Source organism: Arvicanthis niloticus, chromosome X, assembly GCF_011762505.2.
Source record: "Arvicanthis niloticus isolate mArvNil1 chromosome X, mArvNil1.pat.X, whole genome shotgun sequence".
In the NCBI taxonomy this organism is placed as follows: domain Eukaryota; kingdom Metazoa; phylum Chordata; class Mammalia; order Rodentia; family Muridae; genus Arvicanthis; species Arvicanthis niloticus.
Window position 1 is genome coordinate 92,565,302 of NC_047679.1, and position 16,719 is coordinate 92,582,020.

Consider the following 16,719-nt stretch of genomic DNA (forward strand, 5'->3'; position numbering starts at 1 on the left):
GATATGAAAAAATATGAGAAAAATCAATACCAACAAACACCATACCCCACCCTCAAATACTTGGATTTGTAGAAAATGTTGTCTGTAAAGTCTAATTCAAAGGGCACTGAAAAACTAAATAATTGTTTTAGCATGGTGGTTGTACACCCAAATCATTTGCGAGACCCTAGATTCTATCCTAATATATGCAAAAATGAATAAATTCTCTGAAATTTACATTTATTTGAAATTCTTTAATTACATATATTAATTGTATAGTCATGAGATTCATTATATTTTCATAGTTAAATAATTTGATCATAGTCCTTATTCATTCCTCATTCCTTGTGAGGCCCTTAGTTATAGCTGCAGTTAATTCCTACTAAAAACTCAGATAAGGCTGGAGACCCTATAAGCCTGTCTTCTCTAAGGCAATTATAGAATTTTGTGACTCTCCCAAATACAGTTAACTTCCAGTATAAAATCAGGGAGGGTGGGGCCTCAAGAATCACACTCTCCAGCCTATAAAAACCTGTGATGAGGTGGTGGTGGGCGGGGCTTGTAAACTTCCCTTTTCTAACTATAGTTAACTGTCTATAAATGCTGAGGGAGAGGTAGGCCTTTTTAAGCCCCACTCCTCACTCAGAAACAGTTAACTGCCAATTAAAGCTCAAGGATATATGGGGCCTAATGAACCCATTCCATCTAGCTACACTTAACTGGCAAAAAACACAGGGAGGGTGAGGCTCTTAAAAGCCTTCTCTTTTGGTGCAGTAAACTGCCTGTAAAACCTGAGGGAAGAGTGGGCCCTTAAGAGCCTCCCTCCAGACCTACAATTAACTGGTTTTAAAAATTCAGGAAGGTATGAGGATTCATGAGCCCTTCCTTCCTCTATGACATATGATGCTGATGGGCCCAATCTTGTACAGTTTATAGCAACTGTGAGTTTGGATACAGTAGTTAAGTCATGTCCAGAAGAAAGCATTCTACAATATTGTTCATAATCTGGCTCTTCTTTTTAGCCTGTTTTCCACACGGTTCCTGAGCCTTGAAGGGGTGATACAGTTGTCTTATTTAAGAGTGACCAATCAATAGTCACTTATTCTGAGAACTGTGCCCAGTTATAAGGCATTGCAGTTCCTGCTGCCACTGCAAAAAGAAGCTTCTCGGACAGCAGCACTAATTGATAAATAGAAATATTAAAATATCATCTGAAGGGCACATTGTCTCCATTTAGCCAAACAATAGCAGAGGCTTCCTCTCTAGGGCCTATTGCCAACACAGTCATGGCCTGAGACTGGATTTACATTACTAAGCGTGAATTCCCTCTTGTGCAGGAAGCTACCAATTCAATCAGAAAGCAGTTGGCTATCAATGTAACTCTCATGCCACTATTGTACTGAGAGTCACATCCTGGTACTTAATATCAAGTATTACATGATCAATACAGTAGTATTCTGTCACAAATTCCACAGATATTTTCTTTCTTTTGGATCCTTATAATACCAACATTTTCCAATCCTGCCAATTGTTTTACTTTCTTTCCAGGATGTTCCTAAGACCTGTATTCTTGACTTATTAATTTGTGTACCTTACCTTCCACTGGCCAGTGGTCCCAAATGAATAAAAAAAACCACCTGATGTTGAGAATGGGGATACCTCTTTGGATCACCAAGTATATCTCCTTTGAAATGCATCTGGTCACCTTTAGGAATATTCTAGAGGGGAATTGCGGCTTTCATCAGGTTAGAGCACATATTAAATTGTTCAGAGGAATATCCATTTAAGTTCAGAATGACCCTTAAATACAGGAAACTTGTTCTTTCAGTAATTCAAGCTGTTTTAAATTGGGTGTCCAGGGGTTCATCTAAGTAATTCTCATGGGCAAACATTTCTACAGGACTGGTAGGTTTTTATCTTTCTTGTTGTTTGTATTTTTTTGTTGTTGTTGAGATGAGATCTGGACAGGTAGACTTCTTTTGTTAGTTTTAAGTGGTATGGGGACAGAACAGGTTGGGAAGAAGAGAGCATGGATGTGCAGAAGGTTTGGACTGAGAGGTTAGAAATGGCTTGGGAGTAATGAAGTTGGGTGGACAGAGCAAATTTGGCTGGATGGAAAGGTTAGATGTAGCAAGTGAAAGGCCTGAAGCTTAGATGTTAGGCAGTGTTGGCTAGATTGGCCGTGGGCTCTGATGTGGAACCAGACTAGATCTGTTATTTTGGGGAAGGTATATAGAGGGGAGGATGAGGAAGACTCACTGGGCTAGGCCCTGGAGAATGATGTAAGAAATAGGGTTGGGTGAATATACAATTATTAAGGGGGGAGAATAAAGAAAAATGACAACTTTTCAAACTAGTCTGCCAATCTTAAGTGGTAAGTAATGTCATAGTGTTCCTTTAGTTTCTTTAGGTGGGACTTCCTGGGACCTGTTGCAATGACATAATTTCAGACTGAGATCATTTTAAAGCCTATAAAGAGTATTTTTCTGGGAAAACAGGCAGTATAGAAGTTAGGATTCACTATAAGTACAAACCTACCAAATGAGTCTCCTTCGTATTAACTAATGGTAGGTGTGCTCTGGAGAGCATTGCAATTGCTACAATGTACTCCTTGCCATTTTCAATTACCCTTTTCCTTGTGCTTCCTGTTTTTCTGATTCGGAACCTCTGGTATGACCTCAGACATAGCAGTACAAGTTCACCCTAGAGTGAACTTCTGTGGCCATCTGGCCCTTTGTGGCATAGCACTAGACTGGGTCCATTATTACAACCCTGCACTTGCCTCCACCCTCAACTTTTATTTATTTATTTTTACAATTTTCCATCTTTCATTTCAATCCTGAATCAAACCTTTTATCACAACAAAAAGAATCTAGAAAACTTTTCAAGACTCGCTAAAAGTGATTAAATGGTGGTCAGATTAAAAAATAGACACTTTCTGAATTTTAAGATATTTTAAATTAGCAGACATAAACTTTGAGTCAAAAATGTGAACAAAATATAATGTAGTAAATCCTTTAGCTTTTTATTTTATAATAAAAGTGAACCTTCCCCCATCAACCATGATCTCTCCCTATGATGTATAGTTCTCTATAATTCCACTTGTGAAAATGTTATATTAATACAAAATCCCAAATTAAAATATAGATATTAGTGAATGAGATAAATTTAAGTAAAAAAAAAAAAAAAAAAAAAAAAAAAAAAAAAAAAAAAGCATAAGCTTTTGGAGCATGCCTTTAATCCCGGCAGACTGAGAGACAGTGGCAGGGGAATATCTCTGAGTTTGAAGGGAATCAGCTGTATACAGGAAGTTCCAGGATAGCCAAAGCTACGTTGTAAGACTCTATCTTAACAAAATTTAACAGAAGATCCCTAAGCCCAGTTCTATCTTTTCTTAATTTTCTTAGACTCTATTTCATGTGTTTTAAATTAGTACAGTAATACATACAGAATACTATAAAATCTAGGAAAAGATATCTAATTAGTACAGTTGGGATAGTAATAGTATACCTTTCAAAGCACATATATGTGCATATGTACATTCATGCATATGTGTGCACATGTGTGTATAACACTTATCTCAGTGAACTATTACACATTCTTATTACCTTTACATATCATTACCTTTCTTCTTATTCCTGATTAATATTTATTATGTGGGAGACACAAGAATTGCTGAAATACATTATGACAAGCCCCTCTTACAAAGACTTGATTCACTGTGAAATACATTTGCATATTGAACCTGGTTGTCCTAGCTGTTGTTATAAATGCTTCTCTAAATCCGAAATTTTAGTAGAGGACTGAGGCACACTTATGGCTTAAAGCTTCCCCCTGGGAAACTTTGTTGCTTCTTAGTGAGTTGCTACCTGTGCCCCACATGTTCCTTTGTTAGCCATTCATGAACAAGCATCAGTTCACCCTCACAACATTCATCACTTGAGTAAAACCACCATCTCTTTATAATGACACCTTTCCTACTACAAATAAAATTTTGAGATTTCTTTTTAGACACAGTGGCTGATTTCTTTCTTTCTAGTTTTTCAATAGTTATTTATGCATATAGTGTGTTTATAGTGGTAAGAAAATATGTAGACTGGAGATTATCCAAAATGCTGTGGTTTTCCCCTTTGGTTACTCCAATTGTGTGTCCTATATAGAGAGGAGCTATAGAAGCCATGAAGTCTGCTATGAAAGTGCTCTTCAGCAGATCTGACAGGATTTGCTTAAATAGAATGATATATAAACAGTTTAAATCTTGTTAAATAAAATAAATATTAAAACAAATATTTTATACTTTAATAGACAAAAGATGTTTTCAAATTTAAGTTTACTACTAGTTACACTTACAAAGACTAAAGAACTACTACTATTTCACATAGTTAAACTATTTGAACTTAAAAATATTATGTCACTTTCCAATGTGATACCACCTCCCAAATGAATATATACCATAAAAGAGCCTTATAGACATCAAGATGATATTTCACAATTTCTTTTATCATGTGGAAATACTTATATCCACCCCCTTGATGATTAACTATTTCTAGAAGCATGGTGTACAAATATGGACGCTGAAATTTTTGATGGACGATGGGTGGAGGTGGCTCATTAAGACCTGCATAGATGTCTTCAAGATCAGGATAGTACAATCGGTCAAAGAATCCTATTCCCATTGTGGTGTCTGTCTCAGCAGAGTAAGTTCATATTCACACATCCATGATGAAAATGAGAAGTTCAAACCAAGATACCTTGAGAGTCCAAAGGAACTTATTGTGGTGTTACATTAGGAGTTTCCAATATTGTCCATATTCAGTCTTGATTGTAATCTGAAAAGAGGTGAAGATTTCAATACAGAGGCATCCAACAGAGAAGATTTTGAAGACCCAAAGTCTATAGTATTCCAACGATCTCGTTTCCAAGCATGGAGGTCACAGTAATTGACAACCAGGAGCTCATGTGCTTGAGCCAGCTGCCATTTGGCCTGACCAGAGTAAGACTGAGACTGCTGGGTGAAAGGAGGTCACTGTATACTACTGGGTCTATCCTCATTGGCTGAAAGTCTCAGCAAAGATGATGCCAATAATGAGAGGAATTGTGACATCATGAGGCATAAAAGTACTGGTACATGGGCTGTTCACTACAGGACAGGACACATTACAAAGCAGCCAGGCAGAATATACTTTCCAAACCTTTCTAATATATCAGGGAATATAAAGAGAAGATTGTGGTACCATAACTGTGTTAGGATAGAGACAGAAAACAGTTGGAAGACATATTAAGGGGAGATTAGCTGGAGGCAGAGTTTCAGAAAGGGCTGACCAAATGAAGTACAACTTCAGCTGGGTCATTACTTATTGTAGGGGTTTCCCTGGAAAAGCAGGAAGGGTTCTTACAAAGGGTAATTGTACAGGTGTCAGTCTCCAAAAAAAAAGCCAAAACCACAAATACACAGAAATGTAAATCATCAGAGGTCATCCAATTATTACTAAAATTATAGCAAATAAGGAAAGCATGTAGTGTTCTAATACAAACTGGAGTCAAGCAGGGTACATACTATTGACTAAAACATCCTATAGTAACTTATCATGTTTAATAGGGCATGTGTTATCATACATATTATATATAACATCTAACTATCATATGTACTATATTCACTTACAAAGTATGCATGTTATACATACCGTGTAGTAAATAACACGAAACTTTATAGGTATTTATTTCTGCCACTAAAATAAATGTGCATCTAACAGAAAAATTCTTCCTGCTTTGTTTGTTTTGGGTATAGACATACTCTGCCTCAAGATGGAGGTCCCAAAACAGAAAGTGGGAAATTGTTTAAGGTCTGACAGAAATGAAGATGTGCTAAAGAAACACTTGTATCTCTCAATCTGACTATCAGACTGTTAAGAACAATGGACCCAAATCAAAGGAGAGTGTCCCCAGGGATCTCATGGTAGAGGGAGAAAAGGTCTCCAGCCAGAGGTGAAAATAGTCTCTCAGAGAAATTTCAAACAGTTCCCACAACTTCTTTCAGCCCCCTTTACAGGATGAGACTGAAGCCTATCTTCACAGGGGCTGCTTACATGTGCACATATTTCACCTTCTATATAAATTTTGTTCTCACGTCAGAATTCTCACTTCAAGACGGACTTGAAGGGTTTGCTGGATCTTGCCCCTCTTCTCAATATGGTCACATGGATTACATGGTCTTATTCTTTTTCCATTTTAACTTGGACCTCTTAACTGGCTTATTGGTGGTGGATGGCTAGATTTGACTGGAGACACAGGCTGTGACGTCTCATTCCATGTTCCCTAACAGTGCTGAGGCCTGAACTATTTACCCCAGCTGCTGTCCCCTTGTTGGTCTGTCCATAGTGTTAGTAATTCTTGAAATAAACTTCATACCCCTAGTTAAATGAAAGTTCTTGTTACTGCTACCCAGATTTACTCAGACAATTTGTTTAAAGAAGTCACTAGAACCTAGGTATAAGTACTCATCTCTGTGGTCATTAAATTATCTTGTTCCCATTCCTCCAGTTCTACTGATATAGCAATCACCTTGCATCATCAACATAATCGAATATTTTCTTTTCAGAAACCTAATTATCAATAGTGTAACAAGCTGCAGCTAAAGCGTCCCAAACAAGAAAGTATAGGAACATAAAATTAATATCACAGTCCTTATTCCCTTTCCTTCATCAATAAATTGTTCCTGCTGCAGAGAAAGTGGGCCTATATAGGACAAACCTAGCTAAAATTGTCATTATCATATACTTGGAAAGGCAGAGAATGCAAAGTTTTTTTTATTTGTCCTTATACATATCAAACCATTCTAAAAATAATATCTGAATAGAGAAATGAAAATGTGTATAATGAGTGCATAGGGAATGGCTTGCAGTCTGAGCAGAAGTAGGTTAATCAAAAGTCACCTTTCAGGAGAGGTAGAATTGCTTTTGCTTCTAGGTGTGGCCCTGATAGGTTTGTTACATGCCAAGAGATAACCATGAGTTATAGCTATGAGTATAAAGGAAGGACTAATGGGACTTGGAGTTTTAAAAATAAGGACACAAAGTTGGGTAGGTGTGGAATGGGGGTTGGACACAGAAAGAAATAAGAGAAGGAGCTGAACATGATACAAAAAGAAGAAATGTATATAATTCTCAAAATAATAGAAATTTCAAAGTCATATAGAAAGCCTTAGCATTATGGAACCCTCTTGATTGGGCAAGTACAGAATGCTTTGAAAAACTTATTTATAACTCATAAAGAGCAACCCAGGTGTGAGTTCCTGTGGAATTATAGGGTCACAACTTACAAATGTCACAAAGACCTCAGGCCTGACACTTGAATGAACACAGCAGGAAGAATTTCCTCAGCTGAAAGACAGGCTAATATACCATGCCCCTACATAATTAATTCATTAAGAATATTCTTATCATATTGCAGAACCACAATCTGTGATCTCAGGATGTTGCATAGGACTACATTTTTTGATAATTAACAAATGGTTAACTTCATCTTATTAAAAAAATTATGGTAGTATACTCCTTTCAACAGTAGAAACTGACTTCACTATAGTGTAAGAAGACTGTGGACATATTATTTATAGAAACAAGCAGTTGGGGTTGCTTAAACTTGGGAGTATTTCTGGAGCGGGTAACTTATGAAGTGTTTGGAACCTGTATTATGGAGAGAATTATTTTAAAGGTCTGTAAGAGTTGATAGTTCTAAAATTTGGAGAATAGTTGGAGAAAAGTGTAGGTTATTGCTTATCAGATTTCTAGACCATTCTGGTCCTCAGTAGTCAATGCTACTTCATCCAGAACAGAAGACAAAGTCAGAAGAAACCTTCATGTCATCCTTTGCACAGAGAAGCATCAACCAATGGCAAGTCCTCCAACAGAGAGCAGAAGTTCCAGGTGCAGCAGTTGACTTTCACATGGACCAGGAGGTTGAACATCCTGCATAGTGCTGCCAGGAAATCCCTACTTCATACTAAGAGAGGGGTGGCTGGTTGCATATGTAGGATGTCCCATCTCCTGGCCCACTTCGTCATGAGAGATACTGGAAACATCATTCTTCTTGACTGAAGAGCCATAAAATTTATCCATGGAAGAAAGAAAGATGTTCAGTTATATTGTTAGAAAGACATTTTGATGGATATATTTATTAGAGGGTGGAGACTAACTGCTATAGCTTTAGCTTACAAGAGGAAGAGAATATACTAGTGGATTTGTAAATAAGGGCCAGCAAAAGAAATAGCAAAGTCTGCAGAAATTCCTATAGACACACAGGCAGAGATGAAAAAATTGTGTCACCTCTTAACATTATGCCTGTATAAGGAGGTTTGGTACTTGTACATTTTTTTTAGAATATTCAGAGGCAGAGTACCTAGATAAAATGATAATCTAATCCCTACTTAAATAAAGAATGTCATTTATAGAGTGAAAATTATAAAAAGTAAAAATGGATGACTAAGTCAGAAGCCATATACCTCATATCAGGTATGGAGAGAAGATTCGATAATTATAAATAGGATAGAAACAGTCTAATAAGCAAGAATCCAAGGTACATAGGGGAGACAGGAATGATTGCATGAGAAAAAGCAGTATGTCCCCTAATACTTTGAAAACATAATTGTTAGATATAGTACCAAGTCAGATCCAAGGGACATATAATTATATGTAATGATACATATTTACAACTCATTTTCAAGATTAGGCTTGTCTCATAAAATATCTTGTGAAATAAGCATTTATTTACTGATTTTTCAGATGTATTTCCAGTCACCAGTAAATATGTCTAATTTTTCTGTTTTCATATAAAAGAATAATAGTATGACTTCTTATATGGTTAGACATAGTTTTTTTTTCCATAAGATTAATGACTAAATCAAGAATAAAGGTAAAAAATAATTCTTGTATTTATCTTGCAAATATTTGAGTAAAAATTTTTGTGAAATGTATCAATGTAATGAATTGTTTCCCCACTTTTCTATTTCTAGTACTTGTTCTTAGACAATTAAGATCTCTAGACTATTTTACTTTCTATCCAGACAAACTACAATTTATCCTTTCTGAACCTATTGTTGATTCTAGAAGTTTCAAACTTATTAGGCCAATGTCACATAAATACCTAGATAGTTTCATCTCTCTCTTATTTTTAAACACTAAACAAGTTGCTTAGAAACTCATCTCAGAAAAATTAACAAAATACCAACAGAGACTTGTTTAGATGGCTCAGCATACAAGGATACTTATTCCTAAAATTGACCAACTGTATTTGATCTCTGAGAGCCTCCAATTACATGGAGCAATCAGACTGTGCAAATGTCCTCTAGCCTCCACGTGTCGCCCTGTCAAGTGTCAGACCCACAAATCCACACCATAGCTAACTAGCTAACTCACCAAATAAACAACAGAACGAATAACACAGGGGTGGCCATGAAACTAGGTTGTCTTCCCCTCGCACTCACGGGCACTGAGGCTTAAGTCTTTGAACTGCAAAAAGAAAAAGAAGCAAAATAATGAGTAATAAGAAAATTAGTATTCTCTCCAATTCTTGAGTCTGATGAACATAAATTGCATTAACTAATTATTGAATTAGTTATACTTGTTGTTTAGGAAGAAATTCTCAAATTTAAGGGAGTTCTTAGTATCTGCATTATATCTGGATATAAGTATAGGGGTAGGTATAGGTCCAGGTACAGAGATAGAGACAGAGATATAAAAATTCCTTTTGTATTTATTCAAATGATTTTCAGTATCTATTAAAATAGCATAAACCATTTTACAACGTTAACATAATAGACTATCTCAGTATATTTTGCAGTATTAAAATTAACATTTCATTACTGCAATTACTGTTGTTTTGCCATGATATATTAGTTTTGGGTAATTTTCTGAACCCTGTTTTAATATTGTAGTTGGAATTTTGAATATATATTAATGAATGTTATTTGTCTCTAACCCATTTAAAGGATTTTAAAGTTTTGATGTTTCTATTTATTGATTTATGAATTTTAAAATGTCCTTGCTTTCTTCAGTGACCTGTTCAACATTCACTTGTGTGCTGTTTAATCTCTGTTTGTCTGTAAAATTTTCTTTTGTTCCTTTTGATGCTTGTTTCTAGCTTAATTCTATTATAATAATATGTAATACAAGAAGTTATTTTGCTTTTGTGCAAAGACATTTTCTGTGTACTAATATTCTATTTTGGAGTATATTCTATTCTAGAGAAAGCTCCAAGAGTTACTGAGATTATTTTTCAGCAGACCACACATGAAATGCTCTGTATATGACTTCTAAGTCCATTTGATATACCACATAACATTTATCTCTGATGTTGCTCCTTTTATTTTTATTGCAATAATCTGCATTTTTGAGAAAGTAGAAGTATCTAATCTACTAGTATTGCTTTGGGATTAATCAATAACTTTAGTATTATTTCCTGAGCAAAGTTGGTTATACTTGTTTTCAGTGAATATATGTTTAGAATTGTGGTATCTTGATGTATTCTTTCTCATGATTTATTAGCCTGACTTTCCAATGCATTTTTATTTAATATTTCATTTCCAGTATTTGGGTTGTCTTTCCCTTTGATGTTTCTCTTTATTTAGTTTTATTTTCAAAGCCCCTAATAACCCCATCAGTTTATTAAACCATTTATTTATATCCTCTTAGAATTCATTCTAGAGTTTATTCATGTCATCTTTAATTTCTTTTAACACATTTACAACTCTTTTTAACTTTGTCTTGAACTTCATCTACTATAGTCACATTAGTGGTCACTACTTGGTATTGACAATTTCTTAGATGACATATCTTGAGGATTTTAAATAAACTATTTTTGTGAAGATTTTGTAACTTTCAAGAGGGTCCAGATGGTAGTAGAGATAAAATGACATTTTTTTTTCTATTAGACTGGTACCCAGGGACCAAATTCTATCCTGGGATTCCCTTTATAATAGAATACTAACTAGAAAAAAGTTCACTCCCTAGAAATAAACCCACTTTGAAAATGGAGGAATAGGCAACAAAAGACATCTGTTAAACAACCATCATTGTATGTAGTGAAGACACATTGGTAGTACTGCATACAGTAACATATGACTGTGGGTATGAGCTGAAATGGTGTGTTAGTTACTTGCCTCATTTCTATGACAAAGTTCATGATCAAAACTACTGAAAGGAGAGAGGGCTTAATTTTGATTAATAGTTGCAGAAGAGATAGTACATCATGACAAGAAAAGTGTGGTGGCACGAACATAATATGTCCATAATCAGGAAGCAAAGAACAATGGATGCTATAAAATGGTAGTATCCACATATAGGATAGGTCTTCCTATATCAACTAACCCAATATAAGTAATCCCTCACCGACAAGTACAGAAATCTGTTTTTATGGTGATTCTAATCCCCATCAGGGGGACAATATGAACCATCAACAATGGTAAATTTTGAAGAAAAAAAGGGAAGAAAAAACAAGGCAACAACCAGTTGTCAGTATTAGGTTAACAAAAAATAGAAAAGAAAAGAAAAATAATGTAGAGTACTGTAGGGACAAAAGCAAGTTTAGATGAATGTAGGCTAAAGGTAGACTGAGAGGTAAAGATATGTAACCAGATAATGATAATGATGGGACTTTCAGTCCCATCTCTCAGAATTTCAAACCATAAGAGACCTTGTGAATTCTGCCAATCTATGTTCTTTGGGAGAAGAAAATGAACAAATAAAAAAAAACTACAATCAATATCAAAACAGATGAAATAGGACAGAGGAAGAAGAGAGGAAGAAATAGATAGCAAGATCAGTAGAACCGGTTTGGCTTATTAAACTGACATAGGGCATTAAATAAAAGAGGAACCCATATATAAAGAGGAGAAGAAAATAGATGGTAATATAGGATGAAAAGACTCCCAGGCCTAGTACAACCCCAAGAATAGAAATAAAACTATACAAACAACCACAGCTAATGGATAGAGCTTCTATAAAAATAAAATAATAGCTAATTAAACACGAGCATCTGGCCCTGGAGAGATGCTTCAGTGGTTATGAGCACTGGCTCTTCTCCTTGTCTAGAGGCCCTAAGTTCAGTTTTCAGTAACCCCAATGGTATTTTACAACCATCTATGCTAGAATGTAGTGCCCCCTTCTGGTATACTGATACACAAGCAGACAATCAACTCATATAAAACATACACAAACAAACATAAACATATGATAAAAATGAAAAATATGATAAAAGTAAATAAATGAAAACAAACATTTTAAATGCCTACAATTTTGGGGGAATAAACAAGCATAGAATGGCTTACACTAAAACATTAGTATGGGTAGAATGAAAAGAAAATAGAAATATAAGTAATTATGTAATTAATATGAGAGCAACATAGATACAATACAAGAGAGAAAATGAAATAGAAATCTGGAACAGTCTTTAAGATGAAGGGAAGATGTAAGACAGTCTCAGATAAAGGGAGAATTGAAACAGAAAGAGATAAGAAATGCAATCAAACCTAAAATAATCTTAGTACTAAAAATGATGACAATGGGAGCCCCTAACATCAATGTTTACCCAAGGCCAACCAATTTTCTTTAGAAAAGCCTACTTCATAGGCTTCAGGCAGGAATCTGACATTAGGCTAGAACAAAGAAGTAATTTCAGGCAGGAATCTAAATGTTAGGCTAGAACAAAGAAGTAGGCTTCAGGCATGAAAATGACTTTGGGCTAGGACAGGGAAGTAGGCTCAGATACTTTGGTCATCCTGATAAGTCCTTAGAAACAGTGATAATGGGAGTGTTCATGGAATTTTGTTTATTGCCTTGCTTGTTCTTTGACTATTTGTGTTTATTGGTTTATTGTCTTGCTTGTTCCTTGACTATCTATTTGCATCTATTATATTGCTATTCCTTCAACCTAGAACTGGCTTTAATACTTATATGTAATTCAAATGGTATAAAGCATACAGAAGGAGGGGGATGGGATAGGGAGTTCTAGGGAGGGGAAATGGGGAATGGTAGATGAAGTCCAAAATGTAAATAAATAAAATATCCAATTTTAAAAAAGGGAAAGCCTACTTCAAATTAAAGCAAGATTTGGGTGGGTACAGGGCAGAACTACATGGTCAACAAAATTGAAATGTAATATATTAAATAAGGAAAATATACAAGTGAAGAAAAGAAAACTTGACAAGGGCTTGCAGTCTGTTTTATAAGGTCCCTCCTATGATCCCAGATTCAGAGTCTGTGTCACAAAAGTGACGGCTTTTTCTTCTCAATCTGAGTATGTGTACTTCAGTTAAATTAAAATTTTTGTGGGATTTTGCTTCTTCTGCTGTTTACCCCACCACCAGAGGGTGTGGTATACTTGACTCTCTTTCTCTAGGTACTGGATAGGTCTGTAAGTAAATTTTCTATTGGCATGCCTCAGACTCTTTTGAAAGCATTTTAAAGCACGTATCATAGCTTGCTCCTCTTCAGATATGCTAGTAAGTCTTATTGTAATCTTTTGATCAGATGATATATTTAGAGCATGGGATTCTACAGAGTTCTGAGTCAACAGTTTTCCCATACAGTAAAAAGCAAGCCCATTCTCAGAGTCTAGGCTCTGCATTCAAAGAGTAGATCTTACAATGAAATATCTTTGTATCTAGAACTTCATAAGTACAAAATCAGCCAGGATCTTTTAAAAATTACTTCTTTGCCACTGACCTTGTCATGTGGCACCAGATAACTATTCCATCAACTAAGTGGCATATGTATCCCAAGATTCCTGTCTGGTTAGTTACAAATCTGGTCACTGGTATATCCAGTATTGATTGTGATTTGGCTCTTATTCTCGTTCCTGTTTAAATTATCACATATTTAAAAAATGCAGTGAGAATATTCCAAGGGTCTCTCTTTGTCTTGGGACACAATTCCAACCCTCTACATATGTACTGACTTAACCCTGGAAACAAAATACTTGTTCATTGGGGGCTTAGTTGTTCAATTTTCTAAAGTGTCCTTTCTTTCTTTGTAGTGAAATCAGTATTTGTCCATCATCGTTCATCTTAGGCTGTTCTCAAATTCATCCCTGTCTGTTTCTAGAGATTCTACCAGTAGGTATATGGACAACATCTGCCATCTTCTAAACCTTAAACATGTCAATATGTAAAACATTATGCACAACTTTGCTTCTGAAAATAAAGTCTTATCCAGCTATGACTTTTTTACTATGGAAATCTCTAAACTTTCCACCTACTCATTGTATGGTAAATATGTGTGGATCATGTAAATTCACTGATTTCTCTGAGAAATCTGCACTTATGGTAGAAATGACCAATATAATAATTCAGCCAATGAAATATCTATTCCTCTGAACATTTGCAGTGCAACTAGGAATGAAATTCTATAAGCAAAATATGTCAAACAAAATACTATAATCACCAATACAAATTCCATAGCAGATATAGCTCAAAAAACCTAGAAGTGATAACATACTGAGGTTGTAGCTCAGTGGTAGAGCACATTCCTAGCATGTACGAAGACATATAGGTTCAACCCCCCAGCTCTAAAATATAAAAAAATAATAGTCAAATTAATAAATAACTGTGTTTAGAGAATTTTCTAGTGATGAACACTTGAATGAAAGTCACATTAGTTGAGTTTTGTGATTGTGAACTAATCCATCATTTTCATATGAATGAAGAAGAAAGTCTACCTTATGACTTTAGTAAGACTTTAATAAACAGTTTTCAGCTTTAGGACTTAAATGACCTGAAGAAACCAGGCATGTTGATTCACATTAGTTCTTAGTACTCTGGAGGCTGAGACAGGAGTATTCCCACTTGTTAAATGTTATATAAGCCTACATAGTGATTTCCTGATCAACAAAGGTGAGATTCTGTTTCAAAATTGGAGGAGGAGGAGAAGGAGGAGGAGGAGGAGGAGGAGGAGGAGGAGGAGGAGGAGGAGGAGGAGGAGGAAGAGGAAGAGGAAAAGAGGAGGATGAGGAAGATGAGGAGGAAGAAGAGGAGGAGGTAGAGGAGACAAGTTGTAGGAGACAGTGGTGGGGAGTAAGAGAAAGGGATGGAGAAAGAAAAACAGTAAGAGAGAGAGAGGGAGAGAGAGAGAGGGAGAGGGAGAGAGAGAGAGAGAGAGAGAGAGAGAGAGAGAGAGAGAGAGAGAGAGAGCACGAGCACCTAGGCAAATTTTTAAATAAACATTAAATTCAAACTAGAAGCTGAAGGAATAGCTATCAAAAATAGTGATAGAGAAAGAATCAACAAATTCTTCTCTTTGAAAATCCATCAATCCCTCCCTCCTTAAAGGTCACTAACCTCATTGCCATGCTTGTTAGTAAATGCTTCAAGCAGGTTAAGAAATGATAAGTGAACTGTAATGACCTTTGAGCTGTTGTCCAACAAATAATAATTGTTTTCAATTAAGTCGATGATGGCCTGGAAAACAAAAGCACAAAGAGTCTTTGGAGGAGCAGAATACAACCAAGCATCTCAGCCGAATAACAGTCACAATGTTGATGTTATGATAAATCGGAAAAAAGTAACATTCCTACATGTGCATAGAAGCTTATCCTGAACATATAGAGAGTATAATCTTATTATTATCATTATATTTGTAAGAACAACATAAAGAAAACTATGTGAACACTGAAAATTTTTGACTTTCAGAAGATACACTAAAACAACAAAATACAAGGAATTTGGGAGCTGAAAATGACACATGAAAACATATAGACTTTGAAGCAAATGGTAAATGACAGAGAAAACAAAACAAAAAACCCTCAGTGCATTTGAAGAGAAATCCATTAAAGTTAGCACCAGCTAGAAATGTGCTCAAAAAAGAAAGAATGCATCCTAGGGGATATGATAAACCATTAATATTCTCTGACACATAAATGACTTGAGACTCAATGGATCAAAGAGGAAAAATTCTATTTGAAAAATAAGGACTAAGAAGTCCTTAAAAATTTGGTGAAAGTCATAAAGCTGTAAAACCATGAATGTCCATAAATAACAAATATAAATATGAAATCCAGGGCAAGACAGCTAAGAAGACATTTTCCATAGCCCTGAACTCCAGATGGTAAAGAAAAGAATTAAGAAAAACCTCACCATGCACTGAGAAATCTCAAAGTCAAGTTGAAAGCACTGAGGGGATATTTTATTTTCTTGCCTACAGAGAGTTTTAGAATATTTTAATGGAATAGGTGATATCCAGGTGTGGTGGTGAACAACTGGAACTCCTAGAACTCTGGATGTAGAGACAGGAGAATTATGAGTTTAAGAATAGCTTGGGCTGTATAACAGAACCAGATTTTTTCCCAATCCCTAAGCTATATTATAGTGTAAACTCAATTTAAGTACATTATCTAAACAAGACAATGAAAACATGCTTTGAAAAAATACTTACATTTTTTCAATAGACACACAACAAACCAAATGAACAAAACCCACCATTACAAGTAGTGTCAACCCACAGGAATATAGATAAACCTAACTTATAGAGATACTTTATCATAAAATTCAAAATCTCCCCATATATGCAAGATTCATTAAAATCTGGGCTGAAGAGATGATTAAGTGGTTAAGAGGGTCCTCTTCTTTTCCGGAGGCCCTGAGTTTAATTCTCAGCAATCACATGGTGGCTCACAACCATCTAGAAAGGGATCTGATGCCCTCTTCTGCCATTGGGTGTACATGCAGACAAAGCATGCCTACATTTTTAGCAGGTG

General features: G+C 35.5%; 1 protein-coding gene and 1 long non-coding RNA gene across 2 annotated transcripts in view; one reads left to right on the plus strand and one right to left on the minus strand.

Moving 5' to 3' along the window:
- Htr2c (5-hydroxytryptamine receptor 2C) overlaps nt 1–16,719 on the plus strand; it is a 196,578-nt gene that overhangs the window by 152,553 nt on the left and 27,306 nt on the right.
- Nucleotides 4,460–16,719, minus strand: part of LOC143435453 (uncharacterized) — a 31,236-nt gene continuing 18,976 nt past the window's right edge. Inside the window, exons 2-4 of the long non-coding RNA XR_013105773.1 lie at nt 15,305–15,424; nt 9,390–9,482; nt 4,460–4,808 (exon numbers count right to left, since the gene is read on the minus strand). This is a non-coding gene — a long non-coding RNA (uncharacterized LOC143435453). The remainder of the gene's footprint in view (nt 4,809–9,389; nt 9,483–15,304; nt 15,425–16,719) is intronic.